This window comes from Leptodactylus fuscus, chromosome 3, assembly GCF_031893055.1.
Source record: "Leptodactylus fuscus isolate aLepFus1 chromosome 3, aLepFus1.hap2, whole genome shotgun sequence".
NCBI classification, from domain to species: domain Eukaryota; kingdom Metazoa; phylum Chordata; class Amphibia; order Anura; family Leptodactylidae; genus Leptodactylus; species Leptodactylus fuscus.
The window spans coordinates 29,692,655-29,716,135 of record NC_134267.1 but is presented as its reverse complement, the minus strand read 5'-3'; the positions used below and the strand labels follow the sequence as shown (position 1 = coordinate 29,716,135).

The following is a 23,481-nucleotide window of genomic DNA, read 5'->3' as shown; positions in this document are numbered from 1 at the left end:
TCTGCCCCCCTCACTACCCTCCATGTTCTGTTCTGCCCCCCTCCATGTTCTGTTCTGCCCCCCTCACTACCCTCCATGTTCTGTTCTGCCCCCCTCACTACCCTCCATGTTCTGTTCTGCCCCCCTCACTACCCTCCATGTTCTGTTCTGCCCCCCTCACTACCCTCCATGTTCTGTTCTGCCCCCCTCACTACCCTCCATGTTCTGTTCTGCCCCCCTCACTACCCTCCATGTTCTGTTCTGCCCCCCTCACTACCCTCCATGTTCTGTTCTGCCCCCTCACTACCCTCCATGTTCTGTTCTGCCCCCCTCACTACCCTCCATGTTCTGTTCTGCCCCCCTCACTACCCTCCATGTTCTGTTCTGCCCCCCTCACTACCCTCCATGTTCTGTTCTGCCCCCCTCACTACCCTCCATGTTCTGTTCTGCCCCCCTCACTACCCTCCATGTTCTGTTCTGCCCCCTCACTACCCTCCATGTTCTGTTCTGCCCCCTCACTACCCTCCATGTTCTGTTCTGCCCCCTCACTACCCTCCATGTTCTGTTCTGCCCCCTCACTACCCTCCATGTTCTGTTCTGCCCCCTCACTACCCTCCATGTTCTGTTCTGCCCCCTCACTACCCTCCATGTTCTGTTCTGCCCCCTCACTACCCTCCATGTTCTGTTCTGCCCCCTTGCCTCCCTCCCACCCCTCTCCAGTGTCTTCCATGGATCTTCCATGTGCTGGACGCAGATAGGGGGACGTTACACCTCATTCTCCTCCTTTCCCGAAATCCCAAACCCAAGTGACATGCCGGCCTATGACAAATGTTGAGTGTTGATCTGAGGATTTGGCGTGTCAGGCGGTGTCTACACGGGTTTAAGTTTCTATTATTATGCCCTGGATTATGAGGACAGTGCACGGCTCCAGAATTACTCCGCCAATCTGCTGCTTCATCCCCGCACTCGCCTCTTTATTTTCCCCTTTCCGGGTTTCTCTCTTTTTGTCTGGGTTTTATTATTTGCTGGTCTTTGCTTGGTTACAGGAGCTGAATGCACCGGGGCGCGGGGAAATTTGCAATCCCTGAATTATCGCAAGAGGGAGAGAGAGAGGGAGAGCGAGCGAAGGAGAGAGCGAGCGAGAGGGAGAGAGAGCGAAGGAGAGAGCGAGCGAGAGGGAGAGCGAGCGAGAGGGAGAGCGAGCGAGAGGGAGAGCGAGCGAGAGATTGCGAGATCCCTCCCAGGCTGCTGCTTCTCCTTTCCCAGGCTCTGCCATCTCCAGCACTCAGAGGGGATCAGAGCGCTCTCCTCTCCTCCATCCTGCCTTCTATCTCTGGCAGAGACCTTCAGTGCCCACCATGCAGGGGGCAGCCTTAAGACCCACATAATCCCTACATCTAAGGAGCTTTTATCTTCTGCTGGTGGCTTCTCCAAAATCTGGAAGCATCAAAGGGAAGCGAGCGGCGGATGTGCTGCCTACAGTGGGATGTACAGTGCTTAGAGTCCGAGGGATTCGCTCATCTTCCTCGCTCTTGTCAGGATCTGCCGCGGGTTTGCATTTTTTTGGTTGCCTCTTGGAGTCGAGGGTTGGATTATATTGGAGCTGCCGTCCTGCAGGATACATGGCATAGCCTGGATTGTCTGTGGAGCGGGATCCATGTCACTTCTCACAGGTAAGTCACCGCCGCCATCCAGCCAGGGAAGAAGTTTGGATTGACAATGTTGTGGACATGGGCGGCTGAGCCTTACCTGGAGGACAGGCTGTGCAGGATGGCACAAGATAAAGGTGAAGACGTGATTAACCCTGTCATGGCTAGAGATGCCTTTACTACCTCTGGAGGGAGGGGATGGCGCGGAACCAAAAGTGAGCTGGGAATAGATTAAGGCTCTAATAAGATCTACTGGAGATCTCAGATAGGAAAACCTTCAAGATCCACAGAGGCGCAGAGAGTCTGTTCTCTGCTCACGAATCATCACATAGACTGTAGATATTAGATGATACTATACTGGATTATACTAGATTATACTAAATTATACTACATTATATTATATTACACTATACTACATTATACTATACTAGATTATACTACATTATTCTAGATTATATTACATTATATTACACTATACTATATTATACTACATTATACTATACTGGATTATACTACATTATATTACACTATACTACATTATACTATACTACATTATACTAAATTATGCTACATTATATTACACTATACTACATGACACTCTACTACATTATATTATATTACACTATACTAGATTATACTACATTATACTATACTGGATTATACTACATTATATTACACTATACTACATTATACTATATTAGATTATGCTACATTATATTATACTCTATTACCTTATATTATACTACATTATATTACACTATACTACATTATACTGTACTAGATTATACATTATATTACACTATACTACATTATACTATACTACATTATACTACACTTATTATCTTACACTATACTACATAATATTACACTATACTACATCATACTATATGTTACATTATATTTTACTCTATTGACTTATACTACATTATACTATAATATACTATACTATTATTATATATTATACTATTCTATTACTATGTTATATTATATTATTATATTACAATATATTATACTCTATTCTTGTTATATTATACATTATATTACACTCCATTACTATATATTATACTAGATTCTATCCTATTACTTTATATTATATTATACTCTCTTCCTGTTATAATATACATTATATTACACTCTATTATTTTATATTATACTAGATTATATTACAATATATTATACTAGATTCTATTACACTCTATTACTTTATATTATACTAGATTCTATCCTATTACTTTATATTATATTTCACTCTATTACTCTCTATTATATTAGATTATATTACTTTCTATCCCACATTATTACACTCTCCCTTATTACATGACGCTACACTGTGAGCCTGGATCTTCTATATTTCACAATGTTATTTACCATGTCAGAGTTTTCTGACTCTTTGGCAGTTATTTTAGAGCTTCTTCCTCTTCTTCTTCCTCCTCTTCCTCGCTGCCTGCTTTGTTACACTCACAACACTGAAACGGAGATTTTGTGGATGTTATTTTGCTTATTTTGGGTCTGATCCTCAGAATGCCATCTTGCCAGGTTTAGCTTCCATGCATGGTCACTAATGGTGATGGGCAGCTGTCGTCTGCAGGGTGCTGTTCCCAGGAAGGGTTAATGACAGCTACATAAGTATGGATGGAGGGTTAATCTTTTTCGATGCAGTAAAATAAGAAAATGAAGGGGAGCATGGGGCAGAGGAAGCTACAGACGGGGCAGGCTGTCAGACCTGGGGTATGAGATAGGGTGCAGGGGTCCAGTATGTGGATTATGGGGGTCTCTGCATGTCGGATGGTGGGGTGAGTACCTGAAGACACAACATTCCTGACATTGCAGCTCTCCAGCTGGTTCCGTCTAAGAAGTCAGTACAGCTCGGAGAGAGTCACGTCCTCACAGAATCAACCAAGCAGGGGGCAAAGATTCTCCTATATAAAGATATGCTGGGGCCTAGACCTATGCATTAACCCTTGCCATTCCAGCAGCTTGATGTCAGTGACCCCATATATGCAGTGTGGAGCTCCCGAACCCTCTGCTGATATGTATGCACTGCACACACTCTCTACGATGGAGCCCAGCCCTGGAACATGCTGGATAAACTCAGACTGCTGCTGATATACTGGGAGAACCGGGCGACTGCTGCCTGCAAACAGGGGGGTACCTTGTATGGAAACTGCTGCCTGCAAACAAGAAGGATGGGGGTTGGACCTTCTATGGAAACTGCTGCCTGGAGGTGATGACTTGTATGGAGACTGCTGCCTGCAGACTGGAGGTGACTTGTATGGAGACTGCTGCCTGCAGACTGGAGGTGACTTGTATGGAGACTGCTGCCTGCAGACTGGGGGTGATGACTTGTATGGAGACTGCTGCCTGCAGACTGGGGGTGATGACCTGTATGGAGACTGCTGCCTGCAGACTGGGGGTGATGACCTGTATGGAGACTGCTGCCTGCAGACTGGGGGTGATGACCTGTATGGAGACTGCTGCCTGCAGACTGGGGGTGATGACCTGTATGGAGACTGCTGCCTGCAGACTGGGGGTGATGTCTTGTATGGAGACTGCTGCCTGCAGACTGGGGGTGATGACTTGTATGGAGACTGCTGCCTGCAGACTGGGGGTGATGACCTGTATGGAGACTGCTGCCTGCAGACTGGGGGTGATGACCTGTATGGAGACTGCTGCCTGCAGACTGGGGGTGATGACCTGTATGGAGACTGCTGCCTGCAGACTGGGGGTGATGACCTGTATGGAGACTGCTGCCTGCAGACTGGAGGTGATGACCTGTATGGAGACTGCTGCCTGCAGACTGGAGGTGATGACCTGTATGGAGACTGCTGCCTGCAGACTGGGGGTGATGACCTGTATGGAGACTGCTGCCTGCAGACTGGAGGTGATGACCTGTATGGAGACTGCTGCCTGCAGACTGGGGGTGATGACCTGTATGGAGACTGCTGCCTGCAGACTGGAGGTGATGACCTGTATGGAGACTGCTGCCTGCAGACTGGGGGTGATGACCTGTATGGAGACTGCTGCCTGCAGACTGGGGGTGATGACCTGTATGGAGACTGCTGCCTGCAGACTGGAGGTGATGTCTTGTATGGAGACTTCTGCCTGCAGACTGGAGGTGATGTCTTGTATGGAGACTGCTGCCTGCAGACTGGGGGTGATGACCTGTATGGAGACTGCTGCCTGCAGACTGGGGGTGACTTGTATGGAGACTGCTGCCTGCAGATTGGGGGTGATGACCTGTATGGAGACTGCTGCCTGCAGACTGGGGGTAATGTCTTGTATGGAGACTGCTGCCTGCAGACTGGGGGTGATGACCTGTATGGAGACTGCTGCCTGCAGACTGGAGGTGATGTCTTGTATGGAGACTGCTGCCTGCAGACTGGAGGTGATGTCTTGTATGGAGACTGCTGCCTGCAGACTGGAGGTGATGTCTTGTATGGAGACTGCTGCCTGCAGACTGGAGGTAATGTCTTGTATGGAGACTGCTTCCTGCAGACTGGGAGTGATAATTTGGGAGCTGTTACTATGTGGCAGTTCTGAATCCTTTGTTATTACTGAGTTGGACCCTCCCTCACTACGTTGACCCCCTTAGTACGAAACGTCCCCCATTATCTGTGCACAGACAGAAGCTTTAGAATATTCACCTAATAACAAACAGTCAGTGACTAATGAATCCTCTGATAGCGGAGCGGTGCGGAGTGTGAGCAGCACATGAGGGGTGCGTTAGTCAGAGACAGACTATAACCCCCCCCCTATATACAAAACATCTATAGCTGGGATTTTACTACAGATTATTTAACTTCACTGCAGAACTACAACTCCCATCAGACAACAAGACACCCTGGGATTTATAGTGCCTGCTGTATTAATCCCTATACGGACATACATTGTATATATTGTTACTATGTCTGCAATGCTATCGCTTATCTGCTCAGCTTCATTGTAGAACTACAACCCCCAGCAGACAGCAGGGTGTTCTGGGACTTGCAATCCATGCCTTCTTACTTAGGGAGGGAGGAAGGAAAGGAAAGGAAAGGAAAGGAAAGGAAAGGAAAGGAAAGGAAAGGAAAGGAGAAGAGAGGAAGGGAGGGAGGGAAGAGATAATTGATAGGTAGGTATGATACATAGATGTGTTTATAGTTATGTACAGATGTGTGTGTGTGTGTATATATATATATATATATATATATATAGATGGGTATATAGATGTATATAGATGGGTATATAGATGTACGTATATATGTATATATTTGTTTATATATATATGTATATAGATGTGTATAGATATGTATATATGTATATCGATGGGTATATAGTTGTATACGGATGTGTATATATGTATATAGATGGGTCTATAAATGTATATAGATGTGCATGTATATATATATATATATATATATATATATGAGTATATAGATGTGTATATATGTATATAGATGGGTATATAGATGTATATAGATGTGTATGTGTATATAGATGTGTATAGATGTGAATAGATGTGTATATATGTATCTAGATGGGTATATAGATCGGTATATAGATGTGTATATATGTATATAGATGGGTATGTAGATGTGTTTGTGTATATATATGTGTATAGATGTGTATAGATGGGTATATAGATGTGAATAGATGTGTATATATGTATCTAGATGGGTATATAGATGTGTACAGATGTTCTCTTGCTATTATTATCCTGACAGTGTGCGGTGTGTACTCAGCTGAGCGTGCAATGATGCGGGCCAGCGTTCTCCAGAATATCACAGGTTGCGGCGTGACTCCCATGTGACTCCATCCCCCCTCCTGTCACAACACGGGTCACATCACAGTCATTGATCATTCTGAGAGGAATCAGAAAATGTTCCGGATAGAATAGGTGACACCTTAAAAATACCAGCAAAATGGAGGAGTCTAAAAATAATTTCATCGTCTTGTAGCGCCTGAAGGTCAGTCCCTTAAAGAGGAAGTCTGCAAAAGTCCAGGAAAACTGCCATAGACGCAGCATCATGTCCTATAGAGGGTCCTCCATCTCCACACACCTGTCGCTGTTCAAATTATAGACTAAGCCTATGCAGGACTTCTGTTCATCCAGAGGCTCCTAGTGCATAAATAGAATGCTACAACTTCAGTGAATACTGACATACTAGAAAAATCATAGGGAGTTAGGTGTATAAACGGAGGTGATGTCTTGTATGTACACTGCTGCCTGCAGACTGGGAATTCTGTGGCATGGCATTGTATCAGATCATATTAATCCAGGAGAATCCATGAATCCTCTGTATAAGGTACAGCCAATCAGGTGCTGTGTGATAGAAGAGACTGACAGTGCTGTATGATAGAAGTGACTGACAGTGCTGTATGATAGAAGTGACTGACAGTGCTGTATGATAGAAGTGACTGAGTGCTGTATGATAGAAGTGACTGACAGTGCTGTGTGATAGAAGTGACTGACAGTGCTGTGTGATAGAAGTGACTGACAGTGCTGTATGATAGAAGTGACTGAGTGCTGTATGATAGAAGTGACTGACAGTGCTGTGTGATAGAAGTGACTGACAGTGCTGTGTGATAGAAATGACTGACAGTGCTGTGTGATAGAAATGACTGACAGGGCTATGTGATAGAAGTGACTGACAGTGCTGTATGATAGAAGTGACTGACAGTGCTGTATGATAGAAGTGACTGAGTGCTGTATGATAGAAGTGACTGACAGTGCTGTGTGATAGAAGTGACTGACAGTGCTGTGTGATAGAAGAGACTGACAGTGCTGTGTGATAGAAGAGACTGACAGTGCTGTATGATAGAAGAGACTGACAGTGCTGTATGATAGAAGTGACTGACAGTGCTGTGTGATAGAAGTGACTGACAGTGCTATGTGATAGAAGTGACTGACAGTGCTGTATGATAGAAGTGACTGACAGTGCTGTGTGATAGAAGAGACTGATAGTGCTGTGTGATAGAAGTGACTGTCAGTGCTGTGTGATAGAAGAGACTGACAGTGCTGTATGATAGAAGAGACTGACAGTGCTGTATGATAGAAGAGACTGACAGTGCTGTATGATAGAAGAGACTGACAGTGCTGTGTGATAGAAGTGACTGACAGTGCTGTATGATAGAAGAGACTGATAGTGCTGTGTGATAGAAGTGACTGTCAGTGCTGTGTGATAGAAGTGACTGTCAGTGCTGTGTGATAGAAGAGACTGACAGTGCTGTATGATAGAAGAGACTGACAGTGCTGTATGATAGAAGAGACTGACAGTGCTGTATGATAGAAGAGACTGACAGTGCTGTGTGATAGAAGTGACTGACAGTGCTGTGTGATAGAAGAGACTGATAGTGCTGTGTGATAGAAGTGACTGTCAGTGCTGTGTGATAGAAGAGACTGACAGTGCTGTATGATAGAAGAGACTGACAGTGCTGTATGATAGAAGAGACTGACAGTGCTGTATGATAGAAGAGACTGACAGTGCTGTATGATAGAAGAGACTGACAGTGCTCTATGATATAAGTGACTGACAGTGCTGTGTGATAGAAGTGACTGACAGTGCTATGTGATAGAAGAGACTGATAGTGCTGTGTGATAGAAGTGACTGACAGTGCTGTGTGATAGAAGAGACTGACAGTGCTGTATGATAGAAGCGACTGACAGTGCTGTGTGATAGAAGTGACTGACAGTTCTGTATCATGGAACTGCACATACTGTACATACTAGACACATACAGACATAGAGTAACATGCAGAATGGATTGTATAGGGGGAGGGTTATACTGAAACTCCTGCCCGGCCCCGAGTTTTGAGTTACTTGGTGTTGTTCAGACTTAGGGATAACTCTGTGGGTCATGATGTTATGCATTAAATCCAATGATGATTTTATTTGCAATTCCCTACCTGACCACTGGATGCGCTGTTGCCTGAAGCACAGTGCACTGTGTGCCCAGTGCAATACTCTAGAGTGTCACCTAGTGGTACAGGTGCGTGCTGCCTGATGCTCCAGACTCCTGGATGATGATGTTCAGGGTCTGATATTCCTCATTATCTGGATATTTACTGTGATAACAATAGATAGACTGGGTCTGAGTCCTGTGCTGATGTGTCCTGGTCGCCGACTACTCCACTGGAAAGGCTTTCAGCTTCTTCCTCTTCATAGATTCTGTATCTTCCTGCAGATAATAGGTCATGATTTATTAATGAAGTAGAGATGGCACTTATAGTGGCTGATAATAATCTAGTGGGGGGAGGGGATGGGGGCACAAGGGAGAAACTCAAATCTGCACCAACACTGTATCTGGTGAGCAGTGAAGAGGCCAAAGCGCTCACCAATGGCAACTTTCTATATTACGGTATAAACAGTGTTAGGTCCTGCGATTAATTCCTATAGCAGCATTTTTATAGCAATATTCTATTACCCTCCCCTCTTATAGCATTATGATTGTCCAGACATATAGAGATTAAGGACACTATATGTATAATACATAGCGTATGACACTGTCAGGGCTCCTAGGACTATATATCTATAATACATAGTGTATGACACTGTCAGGGCTCCTAGGACTATATATCTATAATACATAGTGTATGACACTGTCAGGGCTCCTAGGACTATATATCTATAATACATAGTGTATGACACTGTCAGGGCTCCTAGGACTATATATCTATAATACATAGTGTATGACACTGTCAGGGCTCCTAGGACTGTATATGTATAATACATAGTGTACGACACTGTCAGGGCTCCTAGGACTATATATCTATAATACATAGTGTATGACACTGTCAGGGCTCCTAGGACTACAGTATATATCTATAATACATAGTGTATGACACTGTCAGGGCTCCTAGGACTGTATATCTATAATACATAGTGTATGACACTGTCAGGGCTCCTAGGACTATATATCTATAATACAAAGTGTATGACACTGTCAGGGCTCTTAGGACTGTATATCTATAATACATAGTGTATGACACTGTCAGGGCTCCTAGGACTATATATCTATAATACATATTGTATGACACTGTTTGGGCTCCTAGGACTGTATATCTATAATACATAGTGTATGACACTGTCAGGGCTCCTAGGACTATATATCTATAATACATAGTGTATGACACTGTCAGGGCTCCTAGGACTATATATCTATAATACATAGTGTATGACACTGTCAGGGCTCCTAGGACTGTATATCTATAATACATAGAGTATGACACTGTCAGGGCTCCTAGGACTATATATCTATAATACATAGTGTATGACACTGTCAGGGCTCCTAGGACTGTATATCTATAATACATAGTGTATGACACTGTCAGGGCTCCTAGGACTATATATCTATAATTCATAGTGTATGACACTGTCAGGGCTCCTAGGACTATATATCTATAATACATAGTGTATGACACTGTCAGGGCTCCTAGGACTATATATCTATAATACATAGTGTATGACACTGAAAGGGCTTCTAGGACTATATATCTATAATACATAGTGTATGACACTTTCAGGGCTCCTAGGACTATATATCTATAATACATAGTGTATGACAGTGCCAAGGCTCCTAAGACTGTATCTATAATGTCTATCTCTCTATATTATAAAAATGAATTTCTGTCTCTGTCTGTCTGTCCGTCTGTCTGTCTGTCTGTTCTCTAATGCAAACCAAACGAATGTACCAATCTTCACCAAATGTGGTACAGAGATACTTCAGATATCCGGGAAGGTTTAAGACGAGACTCCAACTTGCTCAGACGTACCGTTGCTGAGATACAGCATTCCAAACACAATGCCCCCCCCCCCTTAGCAAATACAAACCTGCAAGTCTTTCACTCATATTCCAACTGCAATACACACGGTCACTCCACATGCACAATACAACACTGATGTCCAGACTGAGATACACGCATCAGAGAATTAGATACACAGAACAGCACACAGTATCACACGCCAGAGGATTAGATACACGCGTCTGCACACAGTCCCACATACTAGAGGATTAAATGCGCGCTTCTGCACACAGTTCCACACACTGAAGGATTAGAGACGTGCGTCTGCACATGGTTCCACCTGCCGAAGGATTAGATACACGCATCTGAACACAGTACCACACGCCGGGGGATTGGATACATGTGTCTGCACAGAGTACCCAGTGCCGCACCTCCCATGAAGCGACCTGAAGCGAGCGCTTCAGGCGGCACTATGCCAGGGCCTCAGGGAGGGTGGCATTTTTGCTAACCTAAGCCAGTCCAGGACAAGCTGACCTGGACTGGCTTATCACCGAGCGGTGGTTTGGGGAGGCCGCTGGAGCAGCGCTGCTCCGGCAGCCTCCCCTCACGGTCAGGCAGAGAGCAGGCAGTCTCCGGGCCTACTCTCTGCCGGCGAACGGGGCTAAGCCCCGCCCCTTCACTCGACCACGCCCCCGATCCACCGGCCACGCCCCCGATCTGCCCCCTCCTCCCGGCAGGGGGGGGGGGCGGCTTTCTGCAGTTAGCTCGGGCGGCGAAAGGGGAAGGTTCACCCCTGACAGTACCACATGCCAAAGGATTGGATACACGCGTCTGCACAGAGTATCACATGCCATAGGATTAGATACACACGTCTACACACAGTTCCACACGCTGTAGGATTAGATACGCGCCTCTTCACACAATACCACATGGGAGGATTAGATACGTGTGTCTGCACACAGTACTACACTTTGGAGAATTAGATACGCGTCTCAGCACACAGTACCACACGGGGGAGGATTCGATACGCGCATCTGCACACAATACCACATGCCAGAGGATTAGATACGCGCATCTGCACACAGTTCTACACGCCAGAGGATTAGATACATGCGTCTTCACACAATACCACACACCGGAGGATTAGATACACGCCACATCACACAATACCACACGGGGGAGGATTAGATATGTGCCTCTGCACACAGTAGCACATGCCAGAGGATTAGATATGCACCTCTCCACACAATACCACATGCCGGAGGATTAGATACACGCCACTGCACACAATACCACATAGGTGAGGATTAGATACCTGCGTCTGCACACAGTACCACATGGGGCAGAATTAGATACATGCCTCTGCATACAATACCACACGCCAGAGAATTACATGCGCATCTCAGCACACAGTATCACATGCCAGAGGATTAGATACGCGCATCTGCACACAGTACCACATGCCGTAAGATTAGATACGCACGTCCGCACACAGTTTCACTTGCCGGAGGATTAGATATGCGCCTCTTCACACAATACCACACGGGGTAGGATTAGATACGCGCATCTGCACACAGTACCACAAGCCGGAGGATTAGATATGTGCACCTGCACACAGTACCACACCAACAAGGATTAGATACTTGCGTCTAAACACAGTACTACACGGGGAAGGATTAGATACAGCTTTACTCCAGATATCCATAACAACTGATCACAGGTTTTTCACTGATATCCAAAATGAGATACACATAATCACATGATGCTTATGGACATACACACAAACTACATACAAAATACATCAGTGCAAAATTGGACAATTCTTATGGGGCCACTACACAAACATAAAATGTAATATACCCGTGCGAAGCCAGGTCCTCTTGCTAGTTTTTTATATAATCGGTGATGTTTCCTATGCCGCTGTTTGCTCTCGCATCTTTGGTGCTGTGGTTGTCACCCTGAGCTTGCAGATTTGCTGGAGATGCTCCTTATGGGGGTCCCGGACATATCGATTCATTACTCACAGTCTGCTCCCCACTTCTTCCTTGCTGCGGGTGTCTATTTGTTGCTTTCTGATGCCTGGTGCATACATCATTGTGCAACACCTGCAGAGTTGTGAATCTGAGAGTGCAGCTATGGGGGCATTATATTATACTTTGTGAGGGACACTGAGGGGTTATATACTGCATTTTGCATGGGTATTGAGTGGAGGATTATGCTGTGTAGGGACCATTTCAGGAACAATGTACTGTGTGGGTGCATTAATAGGACATTATCCTGTGTGGGTGCCACTGAGGGGCAATATATCCATATATCCAATATATCCATTGCAGTCTCAGGCCTTACTATAACTCCTAGGCAGCAGGCCCGCTGCCTCGGGGTCATGGTTGACACAGACCTTTCCTTCACCCCTCATATTGAATCACTCGCATGTTCATGTCACCTCCACCTCAAAAACATCTCCAGAATACGCCCTTTCCTCACCAGAGATACACTAAAGACACTTATTGTCTCTCTGATTCATTCTCGCCTTGACTACTGTAACTCCTTACTAATCGGTCTTCCCCTCACTAAACTCTCCCCTCTACAATCTATTCTGAATGCAGCGGCCAGGCTCATCTATCAGGCTAGACGCTACAGCGATGCCTCTGGTCTGTGCCAGTCACTACACTGGCTGCCTATTCATTTTGGAATAAAATATAAAGTTATCACTCTCATCCACAAGGCTCTCCATAATGCCGCACCTCCCTACATTTCCTCCCTCATCTCTGTCTATCACCCAATCCGTGCTCTCCGCTCACTCAATGACCTAACACTTCCATCCTCTATTATCAGAACCTCCCACGCTCGTATACAAGACTTCTCCCGAGCTGCACCACTTCTCTGGAATGCTCTACCCTGGACAATCAGATTAATTCCCAATTTCTACAGCTTCAAACGCAAACTAAAGACACATCTCTTCAGACAGGCCTATCACAATTCCTAATGTCAACCCTTCCGTACTACAATTAGAATCCCTAAATTTTATCCCTCCTCTGTCCCCGCTCCCACACTACCCCACTTGATATTGTGCCTTTTCAGCCTAACTTATCTGTTCAAGCTCCATCCACATGTTAAAGGTCACCACTAGTGACGGCTCATACAGTATTATTTGTGTAATGACAGTCACCTCTATTACAGAATTGTCTGAACACTGTATAAGCAATGCCGCCCCTGCTACCTCTTGTGTCACCCCCTCTACCTCATAGATTGTAAGCTCTCTTGAGCAGGGCCCTCAGTCCCATTGTGTGAAATGACGTTCTTTGTTATGTATCTGTATCTGAACCCTACAAATTGTACAGCGTTGCAGAATATGTTGGCGCTATATAAATAAAATGTATTATTATTATATATTGTGTTGGGGCACTGAGCGACATTATATTGTGTGCAGTATTGGCATTCCGGGAACTTTACCAGCACAATATACCAGTGTTTACTATAATACTGTATACTTTGCAAACCATGCCCATTTTAAGCTGCACCCTAAATAAATCTCTCCCAATGTCCTTGGAAGCAATTTTCAAGTGTTGCTAACTGTGGTATAGTACATGTCTGTGCACCAGGACCACCCCCACCCCATGACATACTCCAGGTATTACAGTCTTTTTATCTGGTATAAAAAAGTAAGAAAAAGAGCAAGAGGGCGTTCGCCCAGGGTGTCTGTCTTTAAAACTATCCTTTATTGTAACATCCATAAAAACATGATGCAGGGAGAGAGGTAATGCATTAGTACGACGGGCAATATATGTTTTGCACCTATATGGTGCTTTTTCAAGCCTTATCCATGAATGCAATATAATTCTTGCAATATAATAATTACTATTATATTAATACTGAAGACTTCATAATACTAACTGACCCTCCAGTAGTGACACCTTCTCTCCATTAGTCTTCTTATCTGGCCCTATTGCAAATGCCACATCTGCCCCAAAGGTATATCACCCCTCCCCTGCCCTGCTCCTTCATGACCATACCCCTATTCTGCACCAGCTATGTCTATACTCTTACTCTGCACCCTCTACTCTGCTTTACACCCCCCAAGTCTAAGCTAAACCCCTTCTCTGCACCCATCATGTCTATACACCCACTCTTCTCACCATGTTTATACTTTTTCTCTGCACCCCTAATAACTATACCCCCCTCATCTCCTAATGTCTATACCCCCGCTCGTCTCCTCATGTCTACTCCCCTTCTCTGCACCCCTTATGTCTATACCCCCCTCTTCTCCCCATGTCTACTCCCCTTCTCTGCACCCCTTATGTCTATACCCCCCTCTTCTCCCCATGTCTACTCCCCTTCTCTGCACCCCTCATGTCTATACCCCCTTGTCTCCCCGTGTCTACTCCCTTGCTCTGCACCCGTTATGTTTATACCCCTTCTCTGCACCCCTCATGTCCATACCCCTGCTCGTCTCCCCTTGTCTACTCCCCTTACCTTCATCCCTCATGTCTATCCCCTTCATTTCCCCATGTCTACTCCCCTTCTCTGCACCTCTCATCTCTATACACCCCTCGTCTCCCGATGTCTACTACCCTGTTCTGCACCCGTTATGTTTATACCCCTTCTCTGCACCCCTCATGTCCATACCCCTGCTCATCTCCCCTTCCCTGCATCCCTCATGTCTATCCCCATGTCTACTCCCCTTCTCTGCACCTCTCATCTCTATAACCCCCCTCGTCTCTCCATGTTTACTCCCCTTCTCTGCACCCCTTATGTCTATACCCCCCTTCTCCCCATGTCTACTCCCCTTCTCTGCACCCCTCATGTCTATACCCCCTCTTCTCCCCATGTCTACTCCCTTGCTCTGCACCCGTTATGTTTATACCCCTTCTCTGCACCCCTCATGTCCATACCCCTGCTCGTCTCCCCTTGTCTACTCCCCTTCCCTGCATCCCTCATGCCTATCCCCTTCATTTCCCCATGTCTACTCCCCTTCTCTGCACCTGTCATCTCTATACCCCCCTCGTCTCCCCATGTCTACTCCCCTTCTCTGCACCCCTTATGTCTATACCCCCCTCTTCTCCCCATGTCTTCTCCCCTTCTCTGCACCCTTCATGTCTATACCCCCCTTCATCTCCCCTTGTCTACTCCCCTTCTCTGCACCCCTCATGTCTATACTCCCCTCGTCTCCCCATGTCTGCACCCCTGCTCTTCACCTGTTTTGTTTATACCCCACCCCACCTCCCCATATAGCAGTCACCAACTAAGAGGAACACGAGACTCCACGGACTGTTATACCCCAAACCACCCACCCCACCCCCCCATACCCACCACTCACCCACCCGAATCCAACTCCCCTCCCCCCTCCCCCACTTTACTAGCTTTAGCAATGCCAAACATCTATTCGGACGTACCAATAAGGCTTGTTTGATTTGATTTTATTATACCCCTTCTCTGCACCCCTCATGTCTATACCCCCCTCGTCTCCCCATGTCTACTCCGCTCTGCACCCCTCATGCCTATACCCCCACTTTTCTCCCCGGCTACTCCCTGGCTCTCAAGTTTTCAGTCATGTGACAACCCGTATATACTGTATAGGAGATTCTCTCAGAAATGTCAGCATCCCGCTCCGCTCTGTGCGTTTTCCCAAAGGTCATTGTCAGGATTGAGTTAAACCTGGATCTCAGGTAGAGAGGACGATATTAGAGCGGGGGAGCAGGCGGCGGTTATTACACCCGGGGAGCGGAGCTGAAACTGTTTTGCTGCAGTAAATATGTTCAGCTGCCACCAGGCAATTTCTATATGAGATAAAACCAGGAAATTGAGTTCTACCTGACTCCATAATACATGGGATGCGGGCGAGGTGCTGGCCGGGAGGGTGAGAGGAGAAGAATACAATAATCAGAAAACTACAAATCTCATAGAGATAACAGGCTGTGATGACATGGTCATGTACAATCGATTGGGGTCTGACAGATGTGACCCCCACCTATTCCTAGACTCAAGCGACAGCTTCCCCGGGAGGTTGTCTTACCCCTTCAGTCTCATTGGACAGTTGACCATGGTGACCGACCTTCCAGCTGAGCAGGACTATCTATCTAGTGAGCATGAAGGTCATGAGATGGCAAATCCAGGAAAACCAAATCAAGTCTGGGCCAATAATTTTCGATTTTCTACTGCTTGTAATTTCACTTGCAAATTTCTCCCCTAAACAAACAGCGTTATGTGACTGGTGGTGATACCGTATTATCCTGAGGAACCAAAGATGGAGGAGCAAAGTCCTGACTGACTGTAGATGGACACCAGGATTAGAGATCTGACAGAAAGCTTCTACAAATCCTTCGATGTAACCCCATGGTGGAGAGCTCAGACTCAGGGCTGTATCATGGGGGGCAACATGTGGGGTTACAGGTCAACCCTGGTTACAGAGTAGAAGTGGAACGTGAACTCAGGGGTCCTCAGATTAAGATTGGCTAATCTGATCTCATTTGGTGCAAATTTCTACGAGGGTTATAGTATAGCCCAAAAATTAACAAGGTTCAAAAAGATTCAAAAACATCAAGATATGACGCCTCCCAGTGATTGAAGATGATCTTTGGGATTACATCTGTCTTATCTACATATAACTAGAGAGATGTTAGGAAAAATCTGGGACAGACATTCACTAAGGCAGATGTGCCTGAAAGGGGCCAAAAATGTGCCTCAACTTTCTGCATTATTAGTACATTGTGGTGCATTTCTGCCCCTACGGCCCACATGCCACTTTTTGGTCAGCAGATTGAGGTCGTTGTATTTGTGATCTCTTCAGCATATACAGGACATGTTGTTATACAGATGATTCCCCTGTCCCTTCCCCTCTCTCCTCCTCTTCCTATCTCTCTCTAATTCCTAATCTTATTACATTCCCCAGTCCTGTCAGTGATTTACATGCAGTATAATGAGTGGTCCCTCCTAATATATATACAGGATACATTGTTACCATGGTGTATTATACAGATGACTCCCTGTACACCTTCCCTTCTCTCTCCTGCTCTTCCTATCTCTCTCTAATTCCTAATCTTCTTATTACATGTAGTATAATGAGCAGTCTCTCCAGTGTAATATACAGTCCTATGAAAAAGTTTGGGCACCCCTATTAATCTTAATCATTTTTAGTTCTAAATATTTTGGTATTTGCAACAGCCATTTCAGTTTGATATATCTAATAACTGATGGACACAGTAATATTTCAGGATTGAAATGAGGTTTATTGTACTAACAGAAAATGCGCAATATGCATTAAACCAAAATTTGACCGGTGCAAAAGTATGGGCACCTCAACAGAAAAGTGACATTAATATTTAGTAGATCCTCCTTTTGCAAAGATAACAGCCTCTAGTCGCTTCCTGTAGCTTTCAATCAGTTCCTGGATCCTGGATAAAGGTATTTTGGACAAACAATTCAAGTTCAGTTAAGTTAGATGGTCGCCGAGCATGGACAGCCCGCTTCCAATCATCCCACAGATATTCAATGATATTCAGGTCTGGGGACTGGGATGGCCATTCCAGAACATTGTAATTGTTCCTCTGCATGAATGCCTGAGGATTTGGAGCGGTGTTTTGGATCATTGTCTTGCTGAAATATCCATCCCCGGCGTAACTTCAACTTCGTCACTGATTCTTGAACATTATTCTCAAGAATCTGCTGATACTGAGTGGAATCCATGCGACTCTCAACTTTAACAAGATTCCCGATGCCGGCATTGGCCACACAGCCCCAAAGCATGATGGAACCTCCACCAAATTTTACAGTGGGTAGCATGTGTTTTTCTTGGAATGCTGTTTCTTTTTGGACGCCATGCATAACGCCTTTTTTTTTATAACCAAACAACTCAATTTTTGTTTCCAAAATGAAGCTGCCTTGTCCAAATGTGCTTTTTCATACCTCAGGCAACTCTATTTGTGGCGTACGTGCAGAAACGGCTTCTTTCTCATCACTCTCCCATACAGCTTCTATTTGTGCAAAGTGCGCTGTATAGTTGACCGATGCACAGTGACACCATCTGCAGCAAGATGATGCTGCAGCTCTTTGGAGGTGGTCTGTGGATTGTCCTTGACTGTTCTCACCATTCTTCTTCTCTGCCTTTCTGATATTTTTCTTGGCCTGCCACTTCTGGGCTTAACAAGAACTGTCCCTGTGGTCTTCCATTTCCTTACTATGTTCCTCACAGTGGAAACTGACAGGTTAAATCTCTGAGACAACGTTTTGTATCCTTCCCCTGAACAACTATGTTGAACAATCTTTGTGTTCAGATCATTTGAGAGCGGGCTGTCCATGTTCGGCGACCATCAAACTTAACTGAACTTGAATTGTTTTGTAGAAAGAAATGGTCCAAAATACCTTCATCCAGGATCCAGGAACTGATTAAAAGCTACAGGAAGAGACTAGAGGCTGTTATCTTTGCAAAAGGAGAATGTACTAAATATTAATGTCACTTTTCTGTTGAGGTGCCCATATTTTTGCACCGGTCAAATTTTGGTTTAATGCATATTGCGCATTTTCTGTTAGTACAATAAACCTCATTTCAATCCTGAAATATTACTGTGTCCATCAGTTATTAGATATATCAAACTGAAATGGCTGTTGCAAACACCAAAATATTTAGAACTAAAAATGATTAAGATTAATAGGGGTGCCCAAACTTTTTCATAGGACTGTATACAGGACACATTATTACTATGCTGTTTTATACAGATGTCTCCCCGTACACATTCCCCTCTCTCCTCCTCCTCCTATCTCTCTCTATTTGCTAATCTTCTTATTGCATGTTCCAGTCTTGGCAGTGACTTACATGTAGTAGAATGAGCGGTCCCTCCAGTGTAATATATACACGACAAATTGTTACTATGGTGTATTGTATAGATGACTCCCCTACACCTTCCCTTCTCTCCTCCTCCTCTTCCTATCTCTCTCTGTTTGCTAATCTTCTTATTGCATGTCCCAGTCCTGGCGGTGACTTACATGTAACTTACATTGTTATTATGGTGTATTTATCCAGATGTCTCCCCCTACACCTTCCTTTCTCTCTCCTCCTCTTCCTATCTCTCTCTAAGTCCTAATCTTTGTATTACATTCCCCAATCCTGGCAGTAATTTACTTGCAGTATAATGAGTGGTCCCTCCTACATTGTTACCATGGTGTATTATACAGATGACTCCTCGTACACCTCCCCCTCTCTCCCCTCCTCTTCCTATCTCTCTCTAATTCCTAATCCTTTTATTACATGTAGTATAATGAGTGGTCCCTCCTAATATATATACAGGATACATTGTTACCATGGTGTATTATACAGATGACTCCCAAATACACCTTCCCCTCTCTCTCCTCCTCTTCCTATCTCTCTCTAATTCCTAATCCTCTTATTACATGTAGTAGAATGAGCGGTCCCTCCTAATATATATATATATATACAGGATACATTGTTACCATGGTGTATTATACAGTTGACTCCCCGTACACCTTCCCCTCTTTCTCCTCCTCTTCCTATCTCTCTCTAATTCCTAATCCTCTTATTACATGTAGTATAATGAGCGGTCCCTCTAGTGTAATATATACAGGACACATTGTTACTACGGTATATTATATAGATGACTCCCCTACAGTTTCCCCTCTCTCCCACATGTTGCCATGTCTCACGTTTTGCAGCGCTGTAGCGTTTTGCAGCCACTAGGTAGTGTGTGCAGTGATGTATGCCCGCAGACATTACCGCTGTCCTTGTAGCATCTTCTAGCTGCTAAGCGGGAGGATTTGCCGGGAGCTTCTTGCTGTCTCCGCGCGGTGAGCGCCATTTATTTATATCTAATGTTCTACCGTTCAATTTTACATTTAGAGAAAAAAAATTGCCTTTGTGGGATCACGGAGCGAAATTTGGCGTGTCGGCCTCTTAAAATCAATACTTCATTTAACTCCAGTGTCTGCGGCATCGCTTCATCAACAATTTCTCCGGTTGTTTTTTATGAGATTCTCAGATTGTAAAGTCAGAAAAAATGATGATTGGAGAAAATAAAAAGAAGAGAAATAAAATAGTGCAAAATGAAGATGGAACATTAAAGCCGAGCCCTCCACTCTATCATCTGCGGCAGTGGTGGCTGCCATCCGCAATCGGGGCGGAGGGTAGAAGCCAGGAAGTGGTGGAGGTGGTGAAGGCTGGAAGGTGGTGAAGGGTGGAAGGTGCCGGAGGCTGGAAGGTGCTGGAGGCCAGAAGCTAGTGGAGGATCCTGGGATAGCTCTGCCTTATCTTGCTGCCTACAGACATTTCATATCTCAATATTATACATCCAGTGTATTTTCTGCTGAGCAGACATAAGGGGAGTGGGCCGGAGCTGCCTGTGTACTTGTGACAAGCACCAAGCTCACTGGCAGCAGACCAATGAGTATTAACCCCTTCCGTGCAGGCTTAAGCTTTGTCCAGTTAGAGCCTCAGTTGCAGATTCCATTATTTATGTCTTCTTTAAGAGCATCACCAAACAGTCAACACATTAGTCAGTGCGGACGTTGTCCTGGTCTTATATCCCGCTCGCAGACATCCCTTTTGTCCATTTACCGTGTCTGGTCTTCAGTTAAATAGGGTTAATGTGCAATACCAGACACTGCCTATAGACCAGAGTGGCGCTATTTCTAGGGGATAATTTTCCTAAACCTTGCCAAGCCCTTTGTGACCAGTAATATCTCCATTTAGATAATCTTTAGATTTTGAGGGTGACAATGGTGGTGCTCGGGCTGCATTCAGGGACACACCTGGTTTTCATGATCCTTCTTCTTCTTTATGACTTTTTTTTTGTGTGTGTGTGTGTGTGTGGGGGGGTTGTCCTATATGTTTGTTTTTTACCTGTGGAGAAAAAGTATGCAAAATCACTAATACTGCATTAAAAAAAAGAAAAGGAAAAGTATTTGCCTCTCCCCAACCCCAGTCCCCTGCTGCTCTGCTTCTGATACTGCCCAGTCCCCTGCTGCTCTGCTTCTGATACTGCCCAGTCCCCTGCTGCTCTGCTTCTGATACTGCCCAGTCCCCTGCTGCTCTGCTTCTGATACTGCCCAGTCCCCTGCTGCTCTGCTTCTGATACTGCCCAGTTCCTGCTGCGCGGCTTCTAACCGCTAGCATTTTTTTTTTAGCCCATTCTCTTTATGGGAGGGGAAAACAGCCTGGCTTTTTCTAGAAGCGGTTTTTACAAAAAAAAAAAAAGCTCCAAAAAAAGCTTGGCAAGGTAAAAAAAAAAAGCTTCCTAATTAGGAAGCGTTTTTTTTCAGGACCAAAATAAGCCAGGAGGTTTTTACGTGTGAACTAGCCCTTTAATACTGCCTGATCCCTGCTGCTCTATTTCTGATACTGCCTTATCTCTGTTGCTCTTCTTCTAATACTGCCCAATTCCTGCTGCTCTGCTTCTAAGGGCTAGTTCACACGTGAGTATAAGGGGAGGTTTTTGACAGCGGATTTTGCGTCCAAAACCTCCCCTTAATGGTGTTCTATGGAGACCGCCGGGCTTCTGTTCTCCGCTAGCGGCGAGCTGCTGCTAGCGGAGAAAAGAAAGGACATGTCCTTTCTTCAGGCGGAAGCCGCGCAGGCTCAGCCACGCGGCTTCCGCCCCCGGCAGCTCCCTCCTATATCGGCTCAGAGGGTTAAGCCGCGACAGCGATGGTCGCGGCGGGCGGGTTTTGACAAGAGAGAGACGCGGCTCGCCGCGTCTCTCTCTGTGTCAAAACCCATGCGGGCAGTTCACGTGTGAACTAGCCCTAATACTGCCGGATCCCTGTTGCTCTATTTCTGATACTGCCGGGTCCCTGCTGATCTGCTTCTGCTACTGCTCCTTACATTTGACTTTTAGATGTGCAGGACCCGGTCTCTCTTAGCACCCCCTTCCTTTGCTGCTGCTCCATATACCGTATTTTTCGGACTATAAGACTCACTGGACTATAAGACGCACCTAGGTTTTAGAGGAGGAAAATAGGGGAAAAAAAATTTGAAGCAAAAAATTGTAAAATATTTAATATATGGGAGTTGTAGTTTTGCAACAGCTGCAAGGCCACATTGACAGGTGACCCTGCAGCTGCACGGGGACGCATAGAGTGTTTTTTTTTTTTTTGTGGGGCCAGATGTACTTTTTAGTTATACCATTTTGGGGAATGTCTGTTGCTTAGATCACCTTGTATTGAAAAAAAAACCGGCGGTTTAGCACTTGTGATTTTGACGTTCACCATACAGGAAAACTATTAGTAGACCGGGCATTTTCGGACACAGGGATACCTAATGTGTATGTGTTTGATATATGATTTTCTACTGTTATATATATTCTAGGGAAAGGAGGTGATTTAGAACTTTTATTTATTTCATTTTTTTTATTATATATTTTTAAAGCTTTTTTTTTTTTTTTTTTGTACTATTTTATTCCCCCCCCGGGGGCTTGAACCTGCAGTCACCTGATTGCAAGTCCCATAGACGGCAATACAACTGTATTGCCGTCTATGGGACATTCTGTATATTACTATTACGGCTGGTCATAGACCCAGCCGCAATACTAATATATAACAGTGACAGGCCTGGGAGCCTTCATTAGGCTCCCGGTTGTTACCCTGAACAGGTCGGCTCCTGCGATATCGCCGCACAGGAGCCGGCCTGCAACTTTACAGGTATGGGGCCGGTGGGGACCGGCCCCGGGGGAGAAGGGGCCGCCGATACTGACCCGGCATCCGCTGTACTAGAGAGGCGGATGCCGGCGAGGGATAGACGCCGGCACAGGTGCCGGGGCCTGAGACATCGCTGCGCTCCTCTGCCCTGCATGAAGCCAGCAGTGGGGGGACGAAGGAGCGGAATAGCATTGCCCCTGCTGGCTTCATGCAGGGCAGAGGAGCGTAGCGATGTCTCAGGCCCCGGCACCTGTGCCGGCGTCTAACCCTCGCCGGCATCCGCCTCTCTATTACAGTGGATGCCAGGCGGCCACATTAGGACTATAAGACGCACCCTTCTTTTCCCCATAAATTTTTGGTCCGAAAAATACAATATAACCCCAATGTTCCACTATTACTGAACAACCCCTGAAAGGGGCAGCAAAAGTTGAAGTTTGACCCCTTCAGGCACCTATAAAGGAAATCCTGAGTACCAAGTCAGGCTCGGGAGGTG

General features: G+C 45.4%; 1 protein-coding gene across 3 annotated transcripts in view; it reads left to right on the top strand.

Annotated features, from left to right (window-relative positions):
• Positions 1-1,256: 1,256 nt before the first annotated feature.
• Positions 1,257-23,481, top strand: part of LRFN2 (leucine rich repeat and fibronectin type III domain containing 2) — a 287,210-nt gene continuing 264,985 nt past the window's right edge. For all 3 annotated transcript variants that reach the window (XM_075267365.1, XM_075267364.1, XM_075267363.1), the window contains exon 1: positions 1,257-1,652. The gene's annotated coding sequence lies outside the window, so the exon portion shown is untranslated. The remainder of the gene's footprint in view (positions 1,653-23,481) is intronic.